The following is an 18,867-nucleotide window of genomic DNA, read 5'->3' on the forward strand; positions in this document are numbered from 1 at the left end:
TGTACTCAGACCAGCCTCTGAGCTAATGTGTATTTGGCCCTTTGATGTCGGAGAGGACAGCTCTCCAAAGTGCCACCAGGCGGCAGGTGCAGGACATTACACATTCCCCATCTTGCTTCCATATCAGCCTACCGGGCCCAAAGGTCCCGTGGAGGAGGCATGCTGGGGAGCAGAGGCTCTGGAGGACAGTTCCGATCCTGCTCTCGGGTGGGCGGGGGGACCCTCCTGGGTGCAGGAAGGAAGCAGGCTCTCTGCTCCTCAGCCCACTCTCTCGTTTAGATCTTTGGATGAACGAAAAAATAAACCTCTAGGGTGAAAACAAACATTAGCATGGCATTGGTCTCCCAGAGTGCCAGCTCACAATGCAATAGTATATATTACATAGGCATCGAAAATCACGTTTAGTAAACATTCTTAATGAGATGGCAAAATGCTTACACTCTAGTGTTTAATGAGAAAAGCAGGCCACAAAATGACACACACATACGACCTCCCTGTGTAAACATCCCTGCATCAAACAATGCATGTGGGAAGGAAGTGACCAAAATATTAGCAAAGGTGTTATCCTTGGGTGAGGGGAATATGGGTAACTTGTATTCTACTGTCCACACTTTTCTGTATTTGCCACATTTTCTACTATGGCCATTATTTGTAATATGCAAAAAAAAGAAAGAAAGAAATAAAAATTTGAAAAACACATTGGAGAGGCTGGGATGGGATGCCCGGGAGGTGGGGGTGTGGTGTCAGTGGAGGTGGCCTCGAGAAGGGTGACCGCAGCCCACCAGGCTGGTGGGGCAGAGGGTGAGATGGATGGAGTCGAAATGGCTGCCCACCAGGGACAGTCACAGAAGGCCACAGGGCCCTCAAGGGGCAGCTGAGGTGAGGTTCGGGGCCCTCGTGTGACCCAGCTGGTGGGAGGCAGAGCCCCCTGCCGGGCCCCCCTGACCAGGGTGGCTCTCCTGGGTCCCCGGCCAGGCACAGAGAGGGGGTGTGGACGGGGAGGCCAGTGATGCTTCCTGGGCTTTGATGCAGATGCCACGCAGCGTCTGCACTGGGGCCTGCTGGGAGGAGCAGGAGCCGCAGCCCATTAGGACCGCAGGCTGCGCTGAGCTAATTGCATTAGGCTGCACTTTATCTCTGGCCTGCATTTCAGATGCTTTGCTTCTGTGAACAGAGCAAGAAACAAAGCAAAAGAGTGAATCTCCTGGGGAAAGAACAATTCCACGGACAAGCTCCCTTATCAGAGGTCCCTGCCCCAGTTCTGTCTGTGGGACAGACGGGAGCTGGGAGGAGGCGGTGGGAGGGGACTGGGAGTAGCCACGCTCACCAACAGTCTCACGGAACAATAGTGTGGCTTTCTCAGCATTCTCCAAATAGACAGCTTTTCACTCCGTCCTGTCTGAAGGATGCAGGCGTCCACACACTCTGCGGCCTTCTCTGTGCCGCAGGCCCTCAGGGCCTGGTGGGCTCAGGGGCACAGAGATTCCTTCCCCGGAACCAGAGGGCTCCGAGGGGGAAGGAGGGTGTGTGGAGGGCCCTTCATAGCCCTGCTTGGGGGTAAAGTTTGAACTGGGGACCTCAGCTCCTTACCAGCACCCCTCACTGACAATGCAGACACCCCTACTGCCAGGAGGGGGCGCTGCGACCCCTCTCTGCTGCCAGGAATCCTCGAGGCCTCCCAGGCATGAGGCCGGGGAGCTTTCCGGGTCCTCCCACAGCCACCACGTCTTCCCCACTGGATCAGCACCCACATCCCGGCCTCGTGACTTGACAGGGTAGGGAAGGCTCTAGAAACACCCTGGAATAGCCACTGCCACCAGGATAGGAGGTTGGGGGTCTCCTCGAGTTTGGGTCCCCAGGTTCTGAGCTCTTAAACTTCAGGAGTTCCAATATTTGCCCTAAAATTGGGGGAGTTGCTGAACTTGAGAAATTGCACACTTTTCCAACACAGGTCACTCAGGCCCTTGGTCTCAATACACCCCCGCTGGCTGCTCACTTGCTCATTTGTCTCTTGGGTGGTTTGCTGGGGCTCCCGTCTGTGTCAGGCACTGCCCAAGGGACCGGGGATGCGGGTGACGGGGAGACAGCCCTGCCCTCTAGCGGCTGCTGCAGAACTTGGGTACACAAACGGTGCTACCCCAAAGCAGCTAGCGGTGCTCTGGGCACCCACAGGAGGCCCTGTGGGCTGGGAGGAGGTGACGTGGGCGGCAACAGGCCTGCTGTTCGGGCACTTTCATGAATACTACAAGCAATTTCTTAGGTACAAGAAAGCAGTTCTGCTGTGAGAAGGAAAAGAGTCTTTTTTATTTTCTTTAGGAAAGATAAATAAGGCTACTCATATTCTACTCAGTGCTAACAACTTGTGAAGCTACAAGCAACTTGCAGTTCGGGAATTTTATTTATTTTATTAAAATAATGAAGTGACATTCCTTCCTCTACTCCCTCCAGAAAAATCCCAGACGCGGGGGTGTGTGCCCTTTGCCAAGGAGCCTGGGCCCCCAGGTGGGTGACGTGTGACTCAGCAGGGCCCGACCAGAGCCCCAGGCCCAGAGCAAACCTGTGCAGCCCCCAGGTTTTGGAGGCTTCTAGGGGACCGTGAGTGGGTCTGTGGCTCCCGCGCTGAGCCCAGCTCCGGCTGACCCTGTCCTCCCATGGTTCAGAACTCCTACAGGCCTGGATCTCCGCAAAGCCCCGGCCTCCCCGAGTTCCACACTCCTTGCCAGGAAGCTGCCCAACACAAGAATGCCACAAAAACCAACCAGGAAAACCTGGCCCAGGCAGGGCTGAGCCAGCCTTACCTCGCCCCCTCCCACTGCCATCGTTTGGGACACCAGTGAAGCCACCCAGACCTTTGGCCTTTCCCCAGTGTTCCTGGCCATGGCTTCTGCTCCAGTGACATGGTGGCACTCGGCAGAGAGAGGCAGTGTAGGAGAGCCTCCCCTGCCCAGCCCACGCGGTGGCCCTGTGTGCCCGTCATCGGGCCGAGCAGGCTTCTCTGGGCTTCCCTTTAATGAGATGCTAATCGGATGCATCATTAACGCAGCAGCTTTTTAAACCCTGAGCTCTTGTAAATTTTCAAAGGTCACATTTTTACGGCGCCTGACAGCATCCTGCTTCTTTCGGCAACTGAAGAGCACTAAAGGCCCAGGTCCTTGATGGCCACAGCTCTCTGTGAGGCAGCGCAGAGGCCGAAGGCAGCTTCTGGCCGCAGGGGCTGGGAACTCTAGCCTGCAGCAGCCTTAGAGGGCATGTGGGTTACCCTGGGACACATGGCCCACAGAGCTGCCCCCAGGGCCCTGCTCCATGTAGGGGAAGGTGTGTAAGGCCGCAGGTAGTGCCTGATGCGAAGACGCCTGGCAGAGGGGGCTGACGCTCAGCCGGGGAGGCAGAGGCACTTGGAACTCTTTGCTCACCAGGCCGTGTGTGCATGAGTCTGCGACAGCCCAGAGAGGCTGCTTTTTGCTAATTTTTCCACCCAGAGGGAGCCCGTTTTCCTACTTTGCACAAAGGTGCCACAAAGGCTGGCAGCATCCTGCATGGTCAGGGAGGTTTGGAAGACGAAAGAGACGTGGACTCCCTTGGAGCCCTCCCGGGCCTCGCTGTTCTCACCCCAACTCTGTGCAAACGGGACAATCACAGTACTCAGCACACTGCCCCTAGGGCCTTGCTTCTGAGCCTGTCCTGGTGGGTGAACTCCATGAGGGCAGGGACCCAGCACTGTCCTGGTCCAGCTGGCGTTGCCCGGCGTAGGTGCCCAGGGCGCGAATGAATGAGGCAGGGTCTCTGAACCACAGTGCTGGCCAGTGGGAAAAGCATGCATCGCTGTGGGTTCAGCAAAGGAATGAATGCATGGAGTGGGCCGCAGGGAGAGTGACAGAGCAGAGCTGTGAGACGGCCGGGTCCCCTCACTGGGGAGATGAGCTCCAGACTGTGGGAGCCTCATGTGCTGGGCCCCAATAGCATCACTCTGGATGCTGCCAGCGGCTGCTTGGAGCCCACCAGCCACTCCTGGTGCCTTGGTGTGGTGAAGGGCTGGGTGGCGAGGGGTGACGCTTGCCTCTGCGGGGCTGGGGAGGTGGGGAGCATCCCGGAGAAAATGCAATGCAGCGTCTTCCACTGTTTGCCTACATCAGAGACAGCAAATCAGTGAAGCCTGGACGTCAGGGAAGCTTCCAGAAGGGATGGGCTGGTGTGGGCCACAAAGCTAGGCAGACGACTGGTCTCCACCAAAGGATCCCACAGCAACTAGTACGTTTCCAGCCTGGATACGTCTGACAGAGACAGGCTCCAGAGACCACTTCTGGGGTGCACGTGGGCTTCCTCTGGGTGGACGATGATGTGCATACCCACGGCCCTCCCCTGCTGATGAACCTGCCTCCCCGATCAGAACCTGCAGGCCCCAGTGCTTTGTCACAGGGAGCTGCAGAGAGAGCTGGCGAGGCTGCCTTCTGCTGAGCCGCACAGAGCACAGCGCTCCTCCAGCCAGCCCACCTCCTCCCCACCAGGGGCCCAGAGCCCCCTCCCTTGCTCAGTTTGCTTCTGTGCCTTCCCTGGGCCGGAAGCATTGCTGTGCACAGGGCTCAGCGATGGTCAAGTTCCTGCCCTGGGGGAGTTTGCAACCAGTGGGATGGGATGTCTGCACCAGGGACCCTTGGGGATGACACAGGCTTGGAGAGAGACCCCAGGAAACAGACCCATGGTGTCTCACTCCCACCTGTTAATGGAAGGATGGGTGCCACAGATAAGAAAAGGTACAATAAAACCACGAGGAAACACAAGCAGGAGACCAGACCCAGGAAAATGGAGAGAGTCACACCTACACAGATGAAAACTGCAGACATGCAGGCCACGGGCTTCTAAAATCGCTAGAGTTGAGTCTTCAGCATAGCACTGAGCTTCTAATCTGCCAGTTTAAAAAAAGGATACACACACTTGGGACTCTTCTGACAAAGTGTGGCAGACATGACACTATGCCAGTTCCGGCCCTATCCTTTTAAGAGGCCCCAAAGCTTCTGCACTGGTCTCTTAGATCCTCCAGAGCACGTGTCAGCAGAACACCACCAAGAGCCCCAGATAACACCACAGGAGAACTGTCCAGCCAAACTCTTTCTGAGTTCCCATGCAGAAATTTATGAAATATTATAAATGTTGTTTAAATCCTCTAAAGACCAGGTACAGTAGCTCACACCTGTAATCCTAGCACTCTGGGAGGCCGAGGCAATAGGATCACTTGAGTCCAGGAGTTTGAGGTTGCAGTGAGCTGTGATGACACCACTGCACTCCAGGCTGGGGAACAGAGTGGGACCTTGTCTCAAAAAAAAAAATCTACTAAAAAAGAAAAAAAAGAAAGGGGAAACACCATCTCCTCTGTATATTGCAAACTAGCAAAAGAGCAAAAAGTTATTTGTGTGTTGCTCTTGACATATAAAATCCACTGTTGTATGTACAGAAGACTGGGGGCAGCATAAACATAGCAGGGACTGTAATTACATAATGCTACAACTAAAGTTAGTGTGGCGCCTCCCCAAGCACACCCCAGCTGGGTGGTGGGTGTGAAGTGGTCTGGGACGAAAGCCTGAGAAGCCTCAGGGAGGACAATGCCAGGTGCAGCTGGAGCTCACCGTATTCTGAGCTTGATATGCAGCCTTCTTTCTGTCTCTGGACTCCCTACAACACCCACCTCATTTGGGAAAGACAAGCTTTGGTGTGCTCACCACACACCCCTTGCCCCCACCACCGGCTCTGGATCCTGAAGGCCCCTTCTGACAGAGGCTGATCTGGCCTGGGCCATGCCGTGCACCTTGGGCATGTTTCCTGACTGCCCGGCACCTTCTGAATACCTTACATCACAATGCTTGCTCTGCCAGCTTCCCTTGCAGCTAGGGCACAGGCATGTGACCTGCAGCTCAAACACACCAGGTGAGACTGCAGTCTGGAAGCTGAGCGATATGCGGAGGCCAGCACAGCTCCGCGTGCATGCTCTGCAGAGGTTGGTGGCAGAGGCACATGGATATGGGAGCACATGGGTGGGTGGAGGTTCTCGTGTCCTTTGGCCCAGTGTCAGTGATAAATGCTGTCATTTCCTTTTTCTTCTTATCCTGAAGGGGTACGATTCCCAGGGGCTCTTCTGAGCACAGAAGGAGCAGGTTCTCATACTGATCCTAGTGGAGGTACGTATGCCTGATGTGCTCCTGATGACCAGGTCCTGGCTGGCCTTGGGGAATCACATCACGGCAGCTGCCAATTCCAGACCTGAGCACAGCTGAGTAGGCTGTTCCCTGCAAAGAGTGGACATTTCATTTCCTTTCAGCATCCCTCCCCCTCAAGGCACTTGGGGTCTTCATGGTGCCAGGTCCACCTGTGGGGAATGATGGAGGCCAGGTTTTGGCAAACGTATTCAGACTGGGGTTTGGGGGACTGAGTGTGTAGCCCTCCCAGGGGCCTTTGCACGACAAAGGTGAAGCCTAGGAAGGCAACTGATACTTTCAAGGAGTGGTGTCCCAACGGTGGAGGTGCAGGTTTGCAGAGGAGATGTTTGGTGTCTGGGATTTTTTAGATTACAGCTCACGGGTTTCTACCCAGACTGCTGGGCTTTCTGGTGCTAGCAGGTTATCAGTGAGAGTACCAATCCCAAGGTCACGTAGAGAGCATGTCTGACCACCACCGGCATAGGGATCTCTGATGCAAGTGCACACAAGCAGTATCTGGAGGGATCTTCAGGAATGGAGGTTTCTGGACCCCACCCCAGAGGTTCTGATTCAGTTGGTGTGGGATGGGGACAAAAAAGGTGCCTCTTTTTTGTTTGTTTGTTTTTTTTTTTTGAGACAGGATATCACTTTCTCACCTGGGCTACAGTGCAATGGTGTCATTCATAGCTCACAGCAACCTCAAACTCCTGGACTCAAGTGATCCTCCTGCCTCAGCTTCCCGACTAGCTGGGACTACTGGCACCTGCCACGACACTCAGCTAATTTTTCTATTTTTGGCAGAGATGGGGTCTTGCTCTTGCTGGTCTCGAACTCCTGATCTCAGGCAATCTTCCCGCCCCGTTCTCCCAGAATGCTAGGATTATAGGCGTGAGCCACAGCGCCCAGCCTAAGGTGCCTCTCTAATGAGCATACAGGTGATGCTGATACAGGTGGCCCATGGGCCTCACTCTGAGGAACAATTGCAGGCTTCACGTTCAAGTTCCCAGGCTGTACCTGAGCACGGGCATCTCGGGGTTGAAGCTGCTCATCAGGACATGACTGGGGCAGATTTCTGGGTCTTGCTTATGTGGCTCACGGGATCTAGGCTCCTTGGTGAGGCCACTTTCGAGGACTCCTATTCGGAGTCTAGGTTTCAGGGGGTCAGAAAGATGTGTTGACAGGTACCAAAGCTGTCAATCTGTGTCCTCGGGGAAAGGGAAGAGCAAATGACATTTAAGGGTCTCTCAGTTCTCATTTCCTGATCGCTACTGAACTACAAACGAGAAGATAATCATAGTTAAATCCCCACTTGGGGCCAGGGGGGCCTCCAGGGCGAGGCCTGCCCTCATTAACCAGGCGCCCTCTCTGGCCCCCGGGCCCCAGGCCTGCGCCCTCAGCCTCCCCTTCCGCACCCGCCACCATGCGCTCCGGAGCCTGATGAAATTTCTAATAATACTAACCAATGATGTGTTAAATTGAGACACTTCTGGCTCGCGTGCCCGAAACTGCACGATGGTTTAAAGGACCAGTGCTCACCTTTCTCTATCAATTTGCTGCTAAATTACTGCTTTCGGAGCAACTTACAGAAAAGTAATTCTTTATTTAAATTTTAATTTCAATCTTGTCATTTAAAATATATATTCAGATTCCAATCATATTACAGCATATGATGATGTCTTTGGAGGGTAAACCATCCTGCCGGGAGCGGCGGCGGGGGTGGAGGGTGCGAGTGAGGGTGGGCGGGAAGGGGCCAGGCCTGGCGGGGGCGCCCCGTGCTGCGCTGGGGGATTCCCTGCACAGCCCCCTGAGCCCCAGTCGGGCCCCGGCACTGCCCTGTGGGCATCTGTAAACACTTAGAGCTGAAACCACCGGCCACCTCCGGTGCCCCCTCACTTGGGCGGATGGATCACCACAAGGACCCTGGCCAGCCGCCATCCTAGGGGCCCACGTGCCAAGCCCGGGCATAGCTGATTTCTTTCCATGAGGAATTCTGTGTTCTTACCTCCATTTCACAGATGAGAGGAATAAGGCCCAGAGAAGTTAAAAAGTACTTAGTGTGTACCAAACTTGGGACTCTAACCTAAGGCCTCCAGCAGTGCTCTGGGACTGCTGCAATGTTCCCAGGCCACCTCTCTGCAGCCCAGCCCTGCTGTGGCAGACAGCCCTGTAATGGGCTTAGCCGTATCGAGGCTGCACCCACACTGCCCTGTCAGGGTAATGCTTAGAGCCCTAGGCACACACAGGGGTGCCAGCCACAGCCCCTCTGCCCCCACTGTGTCCAGACCAATGGGCCCCCTGCTCTGACCCTGGTGGCACACTGGGGGCCACATCCACCGCGCTTTCCTCAGTTTCCCAGGCCCTAGGCCACCACTAACACGTTTGCATCCCCTGCCAGTGTGGCCTGGGCCCTCTCGAGGGAGGCCAGTCCCCCAGCCTCAGACCAGGGCTGCGCAGTCTGGCACGCACCTCTCTCCGAGGCTGGCACCAGGCTACAGGGCCCACGTCATGTCCCCTCTCTTCAGCACTCCCCTCCCTCTTCCCCTTGCTCTCCTCAGCTCCTTCCCTGTGGCTTTCCAACATGGGTGCCAAAAGATAACCTCTGACTACTCCACCTGCCACTCTGGAATCCACCAGCCTCCCTACTTCTTTGTGGTCAGCCCCTCTGTGGGACTGGGAACCCCTCGTGTCCTACGCCTGTTACGTCAGCCTCTCTCCGGAACTCTGCCCACCTGTGCTGCAGCGGACCCGCCCCCTTTAAATAATGACCCCCTCCCAATGCCTAAGCCGGGGGCACTCCCCGTCCTCTTTCTCTGACCCCAACACTGAGACCCTTGGTTTTTACCTCTTCCTGGGCTCCTTCCCGGGGCTGCTCACTGGCTTCTCCTCTCCTGGGTTCCGGAACACAGACGTGCTCCAGGGCTTGTGCCAAGCCCCCTCTCTCAGGCCTGTCTTCTTTCTTAATGATTTTTCTGATACGCAACACCTGTGTGCTAGCCATTGTCTTTGATAGAACCCAGCTTTCTATAGTATTCTGGAAGTCTGTTTGCTTTTCCCTCTTCCAACATCAAAGTCCATTCCTTGAAGATACTTTTGCTGAAAGTGCAGCACAGGGGGCCCCCCTTGCAAACGTAGAGCAGCCACAGATGGGGCTGGTTTTCGCACCGTGCTCTCGAACGTGCCCTGTCCGGTCCCCGGCCCCGTCCTCCAAGCCCCCCCTCCCAATGGAGGGGCCGTGTGGACAAAAGAAATGATAAATCTGGCAGAACCTTACAACTCAAAGCTTTCAACTTTCCTCTAACAACTTTCAACTGAAAACTTCTTAGTCCCATTTCCAAGTAACTTTTCATCTGTTACAAAACCCACAAATTTTTCAAAGGGCCTTTGAAATAAGATCACCTAGGAAAAAAAAAAAAAAAGCCCATCACAAATGAAAGTCTTTGAAAAGAAAGAGGCGCTTTCCTGTGTTTCAGCTCCCTCTGATATCAGTGTCCCTTTCATTCTGCTGAAAGGTGCAGGGCAGGCCTGGCCCTCTGCAGACGCCTGTGATGTGAGGCAGCCGGTGGCCCAGAAGGACAGACAGGGACGAGGAGGAGAGTGAGGGGCACCTGGGCTGGGCCTTTCATCCCCCTTCAATCAGCCCTCACGGCGCCCCGGACAGCCGTGCTCCTCGTAGCCGGCCCAGCCTGCTCAGAGGCCCCGCCGCCCTGCCTGTTTCTGGTCACCTCGGCATTGGTGACAACGCAGCTCCCTCCTGAGCATGGCAACCCGGCTTCAGTCTTGTCGCCAAAGTGGGCGGGTAGGTAGGCACGGCCGGGCAGCCTCTGCTCTGGCCTTTGATGGGACGGTTCCCAACTGCCAGCCCTGCAGGCAGAGACTCTGGGCCCACCCCTCGCCCTCCCCAGGGTCAGCTGCAGACTCACAGACGTGCACCACGCAACGCCCACTTCCGGGAGCCTTTGTCCTTTTCAGATTTGAAATCTGTAGTGAAGCTGGTGAGGAAAAGTCCCCTGCACCAGGTAGCCGAGCTAAGAGCGGGTGTGGAGTACACGGGTTCCCTTACGGAGCCGCCCGCCCACCCGGCTCTCAGAGGCCCAGACCCTGCGCCTAGCCTTAGTGCTGAGCCACGCTGCAGGCCTCCCTGGACACGTGCCAGCCGCCCTCGGTGGTCCCTTCTTCAACCGCCTAACACACCTATTAAAGCTCCTGAGACCCCCCTTCTAGTCGCGGGCCTTGGCAGAGCATTCCTTATTGTTTTTATCACAAACAAAGACTCACCGGGGAGAGGGAAGAGATCTAAGTTCCAAACCCTCTGCCCTGTGACTCGCAGCACTGGCTCCTGGAGCAAGAAGTCGGCCTCTAGCTCCGCTCAACGCCACAATTGTGCCACGACATCTTCCTCGACCTCATTAGAGGCCTAACAAGAGAGGGACCGTGGCAGAGTCACTCCGAGGGGCAGGCAAGACAAAGAGACAAACAGGGCGGCACAAACGTCCTCGGGGGGCGGCCCCTGAGATGGGCAGCGCAGCTGAAGGAGCTAAAATGCTTTTGTTGTGGGGACTTCGAGACTCACCGGAGCAAATCAGTCTGAGTGTGTGTCTTGGGATGGAAGCTCAGATCCCGAGCAGTATGGGGCTCGGGGCTCAGCGGGACTGACCGCTCTGCGGTGGAATATTCCAGAAGCACACAACGACAGGCTCAGTGGACATTTCCCAGGCTCTCTGGAGCTCGCTTTCTGCTTTCTGCCTGCTCATGCTCTCCGTAATGAGACCGACGTGCGGCCAGGCAGGTCCTGAGGGAGAAGCATCCCCCTGGCTCCACCTTGGTTCAGAATTGAGGTGGTTTAAATGGATTTTTAAAAGCAAATGGCATCACCCAGCACCAGCCCATCTCTTCAGGCTTCGGGAAAGACACTGGGGCAGACAGGTTCTATCTAAACTCACTGGAGACCCCGGGGCAAGAGGGACAGCCGGGAAATCCTTCAGAGGGGGTGGAAGAGGCAGGAGAGACAGAGAAGCAGGCCCTCTTGGGGCAGGCAGACAGACAGACAGACAGACTGCACTTCCTGGGCAGTGGCATTGAGGAGTGGGGTGGCAGTGGGCGCCTGTGTGCCCCCACACCATGCACAGGGTCTTGCTCTGGTCTTGCTCTGCAGGAGGCTGGGGCAGCCACTGTACACTGGGGAGCAGGGCCCGGCTGGCCCATGGAGCTGCTGGGAGATGGCATGCAGGGGTTTCCGTCTGTGGCTGCTTGCCACGGACCTCTGGGTCAGGGAGACGGGTTCCCAGACAAATGCCCTCCACTGTCACCCCTTCCTCAGCAGGGGCCCAGACTGCCGGGCCAAGGTAGGGCCTCTCTCTGCACGTGTGGCACTGACTGGCCACCACAGCTCTATCTACTCAGCGCCTGGGCTCATCGCCATCAGCTGTATCTTCCATCCATCCATCCAGCCACCCCACACTCACTGAGAGGCCGTCCTGTGCTGGGGACACAGCCACAACTAGACTCTGACCTAGAGAGTGCACAGGCTGATGGAGAAATCATAATCACAATTATGACAGTTGATATCTATCGAACCTTTGGGTGGTCCAGTTTACAACCCTCAAGGCCTGAGAGTTCTTTGAGGCCAAGGTCTGGGTTTTCCTCTTTGCTCCCCACGGTATTAGTCAGCTCAGGCTGCCATAGCAAAATACCACAGACGGGGTGGCTTAAACAGCAGATGTTTATTCCTCACGGTTCTGGAGGCTGAGACATCCCAGATGAGGGCACCAGCATAGCTGGGATCTAGTGAGGGCTCCCTTCCTGGCTTGCAGACTGCCACCTTCTTGCTGTGTCCTCACATGGCAGAGAGCTCTGAGGTCTTTTCTTGTAAGGGCACTAATCCCATCACGTGGGCCCCACCCTAATGAATCTCCTCTAAACCTCATTGTCTCCCAAATGGCCCATCTCCAAACACCACCATAGGTTAGAGCTTCAACCTATGAATTTTTTTGGGGGGGGGCACGATTCACTCCATAAGATCCCCACAGTGTGTGCAGTGGATGTTCAGAAATGCTGGCTGAATTGAGCAGAGATCTATCTGCCCGTTGTTTCTCTGGCTTTGCCTTGTCTGCCAGACCCCAGCGGGTGTTTAATGGAGAGAGATGCCCACAGACCCGACTAGCATGCTGGTTGGTCCTCCCACCAGCCTGAGCTCTAATTTTCTGAGGTTTGCTTTTTTTCTCTCACAACATAATCTCCATGATCTCCAGTCTTTCCCGAATGCTGTTGAAAGGCTTGTTGTATTTATCTCCGGAGAATCCGCCGTGCCCCTGTGCAATTTTCCATTGTCATGGTTCATTTTAATTTCCTCTAAGGCTGTTGGCCATTCTCGTGTTCAGAAATAGCTTGTTCCACTTAATAAAAGCGCTTAAATATGCAGACACGAGAAGTTTCCTTTGCTTGCACCTAAACATCACAGTAAGTGGAGTGAGTTATGTGCCCCGTGTTGTGCTGGAAGGCTGAGAGCAGGCCAAAGGGCTTCCCGGGAAAGAGAAGCTCTGGATCAAAGGTTCAAGGGCAGGAGCAGGACCTGAGAACTTGTGAAAACCCAGCCAACCTGGATGCCCACACACTGGCTCTCCCAGCTGACAGCACCACGGCTCTCCTGGAGTTAACTCCCCTCTTCACAGCGATCACTGCGGTGGCTGCAGTCGGCAGGTCTGGATTTGGGGACAGCTGTACCCCTCCCTGCCCTTGCGACCTTGCGCAAGTCATTTCACCTCTCTGAGCCCTTGCGTCTTTCCTTCGCTATAAATCAGGCATGATAATTCCTCTTTGGAAAGACTGATTCAGCCAGGAGTGGAAATTCCCCATTTCCAGGGCCTAGCTCAGCACCTGGGACAAAGCCGGGGGCCCAGCAAATGGCAGCCATTATTACTGTAGGGGACCCAGGCATGCAGGAATGTGAAGCAGCCTTGGGTGAGAAGGATGCTGTGCCCAAGGCACAGAGTCTTTCTCCTACATCAGTTTTGTCTGGGTTGCTGTGGCAAGAGAATCCCCCACGGGCTGTGGGCTATCAAGAGAGGACCAAGGAGTGGGAAGTAGGCTGGCTCCTGATTCGTAAAGCACACCGAGCTGTCGGGCCTGGGACCGGGGCCAGGGCAGCACAACCTCTGGTGGCGGCTGGTCAGAATTGCAGGTCACGTGTCCTAGAGCTGTGCTGGGCTACAGACCCACAGGCGAGGGGCAATGTCACAGGACTCCTTTCTTTGGAGTCCAGGTGACTGGTGGATACTAGCATGGCACTGGGAAGGACGGTGATGCAGGAACTGACTTAAAATCCCTGATAAGAAGGCCGCTGAAGGCCTCGGTTTTATTGGCTCAAGAAACCAGTTCCAATCCTGTAGTACTCTGGAACCTGGTCCTTCCAGGACACTGAAGAAGCCTCCTTGCCCCACAGAAAAACCCTAAGCTTAGCTCTGGGGTGGAGGCAGGCAGGGGAATGCAGGTCAAATATTCTGGGTCATAAGTGCCTCAGGGATGGACAGTTTAGGTGGTCACCACTAGACTCCCGGCCACATGTGGCTTACTTGGAATACCTACGGCCCCTTGCAAGAAGTTTGGGGACCACTTCCTGTGGCCATTCTCCCTGGAGATATATAAATATCCCAGATAAGCCCAGCCACCTCACCAGTGCATTGAAATGCCTTTATGTTGCTTGCTCATGGGCAGCTAGTTTATAGATTCACTCAAGGTCACGTTTATGTCAACTGCGGAGATGCGGGACCCTCCAAACCTAGACCTGGATCACAGCCGACCTGCAGCTCTCTCGTCCTGCATCTGCCTGCTTCTGAATACAAGACTCCAGCTACCCACACGGTCCGTGCTGTGCAGCCCGCCCCCGTGACGACACTCACGGCCACATGTGTGCACACAATCACATAGGTGCATAAGTGCACACACACACTCGCCAACTTATACAGCTGAGCCCGCACACACTCATTCCCCACATACCCACACATCCCAGCCGGCCCTGGCTGCTGGGGGGCTCCAGCCCCACGGGGCAGGAGGAGCTGGGCGGCACCCCTGCCTGTCCCAGAGAATCTTTCCTTTTCTAACGGCTCCAAAACGCAGTCCCCCATGGCCACTTTGAGCTTCCCTCCCAGACACTTTTTCCTAAATCAGCTTCCAATCTGACTCATTTCAGTTTTAAAACAAGAAAACATCAACAAACACGATGGAGGGAAACAGATGGTAACAATTACAGGAGAGAGAAAACAGAGCCCGCTCCCTCTACAAGGGGCAGGCAAACATACTGTTCCCCGGCAGCGGACGGCCCCCTGCTGCTGCCATGTGACCCGGGCACAGGGCTCCCAGGGCCCGTCCCCACCACGGGGGCAGGCCAGCAGTGCAGGGGCCGTGAGGGAGGTGGGGCACCACGAGGCAGGTCCACTGGACCACAGGACCTGCCAGTGCTCCAGGGAAGGAAGGAAAGACATTCCAGCACATTCTAGGCTGACGCCCCATGTGAGGCCTGAGTCAGGGTGGGACGGCTTCCTCCCCTGCACAACGGGCCCACCTGTGACCAGCCCTTGCCACCTCCTCACGTCACTGTGTAGAAGCCTGTCTTGTTGCCCACCGGGCTGTGAACTCCTAAGGACGGGATGAGGTTTCTTACTCTGGGTGGTGGTTAAGAGCAGGGCTCTGGAGCCCAGCTGCCTGGTTCAAATCCAAGTTCTGTCACTTACAAGTATGGAGAGCTGGAGCAGGGAATGGACTGCTCCGTGCCCTCCTCTCCTCACCCCTAAAATAGAGGTCCTTCCAGGATCTACACTGCAGGATTACGAACTAATATCTGCAAAGGACTTAGAGCCACTCCTGGCACATCGTGGGTGCTATACATGGAAACTGGCGTTGTTGTTACCCACAAAGATTGCTGGCATCTTGTCTGGCACTCAGTAAGTGTCCTAAAGGCCCCCCAAGTGCAGGGATGAGGAGGTGGCCTTCAGCTGGGCCATGACGGACGGCCTGGATGTTCCAGGCAGGGGAAGCCATGCACTGGTGTCAGGGCTGGAAGGAGTCACCCTGTTGTTGGGGTGGGGTGCCTGAGGGTCTGGGAGCAGATGGCTGGGGCCCAGGGTCCTGAGCTGGGGTCTGCCGTGCTGCATCACTCCTGACACTGGCCATTTGCCGGTGCATTGTGGGTACCGTAGGACAAGGGCTCTGACGACAGCAGTGTCAAGTAAGAAAACAGGCGCAGCCTGGAGAGATAAGTGCTGTGATGCCAGCTGGGGCTGTTGTACCCCAGCCTCGTGAGTCCGGAAAGGCTGCCTGGAGGAGGGGGCTGAGTCCTGACCTTCAGGACGAGGGGCGTGGGCATGAACTAGGGGACAATGTGCCGTTCTGGGCATAGGGAGCATGGTGCCTTTGTGGGTAGGAACAACAGGGCAGTGCGAGTGACAGTTTGAGCCCCCGTTGCTTTACTACCCGAGTGCCCCAGTGAGGATTTAATGTCTCTGGGCCTCAGTTTCCTCACTTGCACAATGACAGTTACAGTCTCCTGAGCCCCGGGCTTGATGAAGGGTCTCAGAAGCATGTGTGTCACAGGAAGCAAGTGTGTCACAGGTGCCTGGTTTGCTTCTGACACACCCCAGCGCCTCACTGCAGGGGCCCTGGTGCACCTGCCTTTTGGACCCAACTTTCTCTGGTCCTCAGACGCATGTACACACGAGCTCCCATACGTAAACAGTCCCCAGCACCAGCGACCCCTAATGTCCTCACACAGGCGTGTTGGACATGGCACACTCTGTGCCTCCCCACCTGCCAGACACGTGCTCACACCTGCTTCCCTCTCCCACCCTAGACCCTCTGTGAGCCTTGAGCCCCTGGGGACATGCTGTGGCTGCCCCGATTCTGGGCCGGATAGGGCCAGCTGCATTTGACCTCCGCAGGGAGACCCCACTCGGGGCTCACTCTCAGCATCAGGCAGAAGCAGGATGCGGAAGCTCCAGGACAAAGGGAGGCGGGTACACGTGACCCCCTCCTCCCCGCCCAGGGCTGGTCACCCCAGGGTGCACCAGCAGCTTGGCTGGGCACGCCCAAAGCAGAGAGGGGCGGCTCCCTGGTGCACACTGTTGTGGCAGCTCCCTCTCTTCACCCCAAATATGTTGATGCCCTGCTTTGTCTTCTGGGGCTCAGCATTTTCACATTCTTGTCAGTCTGCACATCCCGCCCCCCACCCGCCCCCTGCCCTCTGTTCTCCGTTAGCACCAGGGCTGAGTGTGCTCCTCTCCTCCCCCTCCTCCTGCTCCTCCTCCCCTTCCTTCTCCTCGCACTACTCCTTCCCCTTCTCCTTCTCCTCCTCCACCTGCTCCTCCTCTATCTGGTCCTCCTCCTCCTCCTGCTCATGCTCTGGACTTATTGCCCAATGGCCATATCATTGTCACCTTGACATTCCAGACCCTGTATATTCAAATGCCCACTCAACATCCCAACTTGGATGTGCTGCCTGAACCTCGAGCTTGGTGTGTCCTCCACTGGCTTCCCAATCTCTTCCCCCCATCCCAGGCCTGCTCCCTCTGCTGTATGCTCCATCCCAGAGCCAATCCCTCCAGGCTCAGCCTTAGCTGTCTCCATCCCAGCAGCCTTGCTGATGGTCTCCTAATATCTCTTCCAGCAGCCCAGACGGCCCTGCACCTCACCCCTGCCTTCTCCTGGCCTCCCAGGAGTGCCACCTGTGGAGTCTACTCTAATCTGTCCTTTGTGCTGCAAGGCGGTTATTTTTCTAAAATGTAAATATGACTACATCACTCTCCTCCCTAACACCTCCTGATCCAGGTCCTACAGCCTAAGGATGATGTGGTCCACTGGCCTCCTGGCACCGTCTCTCGCTACTGCTAGCCTGGCACTTTACTGTCTACCAGCACGCCCGTGCTGTGTGCCGCTTCAACCCCCGGCCTTGCCCAAGCCTATGCTGCGCGGTGCACTGGGCCTCTCCACCAACGCTCATTCCGTCTTATGCTCGGGGACTCAGTTCAGGTGGCCTCCTTCAGAGAAGCCTTTGCCGACAGCTCTCTTCTCCCACCGGGTCTGTGCATCTCCTCTGACCTCCCAGCATGCCCCATGGGGCTCTCTGGAGCCTGCGTGTGCTACGGGGTTGTAATTCCTGTCTGCTCATCGGTCCCCTACGACACCATGAACTCCTTGAAGTGGGGACCCTGCCTTATCTCCAGGATGGGCCCGGCACACAGTAGGTGTTCAGTTAAGGTCTGAGGTGTGAACTCAGCCCTGACACCGTGGCTTCCCCAGGCTGCTCCGAGGGTGGGACGGGGCAGTCTGGACCCAAATGCTTCACCAGCGCCCCAAAGTGCCGCCTCCTCTCTTCTCTTGGTGTGATTCCAGGAGAAGGGAGTTTTGAGTCCTTTCTAATCAAGCTGTCAATAGGTGTCCTGATCCAGGCATTGATTTCTTTGCCTGGGGGAGCAGCCTTCCTGTCTGTGTTCTGCACCCTGGCAGTCGGATCATGGTTTTAGGCCACAATCTCTTCTGTAACCACAGACCACAGCCTGCTCCACTTCCTTGGGGGCCGGGTTTTCTAAAGCCCATGTCGGTGTCCCTATCCCGGGATGCTCAAATTTTGAGAGGTGCCTTACTGCATGATGGGACCCATCTCCCTAATCCATTTCTCCCCATCCTCCAACCACTTTGAAGCCCAGACCCCTCTGAGAACACCCACCACCCTCAAAATATCCCCACCGGCCCAGGCCAGAGCCAGGCCCTTAGCAAGCTCTTGGCCCAGCCCTGTGGAAGACCCCAGGTGTGACGTAGCAAGCTCAGGGCTTTACCCGCTGCAAGGACAATTGTAGACCTGCTCTTTAAAAACATTTCAATCATGTTTTCTTTTACCTTCTAGCAGGGAGTGAGCACAGGGGCAGACACCAGGTCTAGGCAGCAAGGACCAGGGGCTGTGGCTGGAGCTGCCCACCTGCAACAGAGAGGCTGCCCTTCCCCGGCTGCTGGGGTCTGTCCGGCTGCACTGGAGGAGGGACTGGGGTGCTCCAAGCCCGGGTCCCCTGGCGGGAGGACCAGCTTGCCTCTGAAGGGGACTGTCTTGCAAAGCATCCTCATTTCCATTCACACAGTTCACAGCCTCTGATTCCTCAGCAGAGAGGAGTCGCTGTAGAGCTTTCTGGAGCCACTGGCCCATTCTGAACATTTTGGGATTCAGTGACCCTTTCTTCTTACAAAGAACACAGCTATCTGGTCAAGCTATGGGTTTAGGAAAGATTTTAAGATTTCAATCCCTGCCTTCATGGATGCCATCTGTATCAGTCAGGTTCTCCAGAGAAAACACAACCAACAGGATGAAAATTTGGGATTTATAAAATTTATCATAAGGAATTGGTTCACGAGATTACGGAGGCCAAGTCCCAAGATCTGCAGCTGGCAAGCCGGGGACCCAGGAGAGCTGATGGCTCAGTTCTAGGCCAAAAGCCTCCAGGCCCAAGACCCAGGAAGAACCGATGTTTCACTTTGAGTCCGAAGGCAGCAAAGGACCAAGGTGCCAGCTCAAGCAGTCGGGAGGAGACCCCTCTTGCTTGTGGAAGGGTCAGCTTTTTGTTCTACCCTGGCCTTGCACTCATTGGATGAGGTCCACCCACCTGCTTTACTCAGTCTACGGATTCCGATGTTAATCTCATCC

At 55.8% G+C, this 18,867-nt stretch overlaps 1 protein-coding gene across 1 annotated transcript in view; it reads right to left on the reverse strand.

The window, feature by feature from the left end:
* Positions 1 to 18,867, reverse strand: part of KLHL29 (kelch like family member 29) — a 287,072-nt gene that overhangs the window by 62,520 nt on the left and 205,685 nt on the right. The window lies entirely within an intron of this gene.

Source organism: Eulemur rufifrons, chromosome 19, assembly GCF_041146395.1.
Source record: "Eulemur rufifrons isolate Redbay chromosome 19, OSU_ERuf_1, whole genome shotgun sequence".
Taxonomy (NCBI): Eukaryota; Metazoa; Chordata; class Mammalia; order Primates; family Lemuridae; genus Eulemur; species Eulemur rufifrons.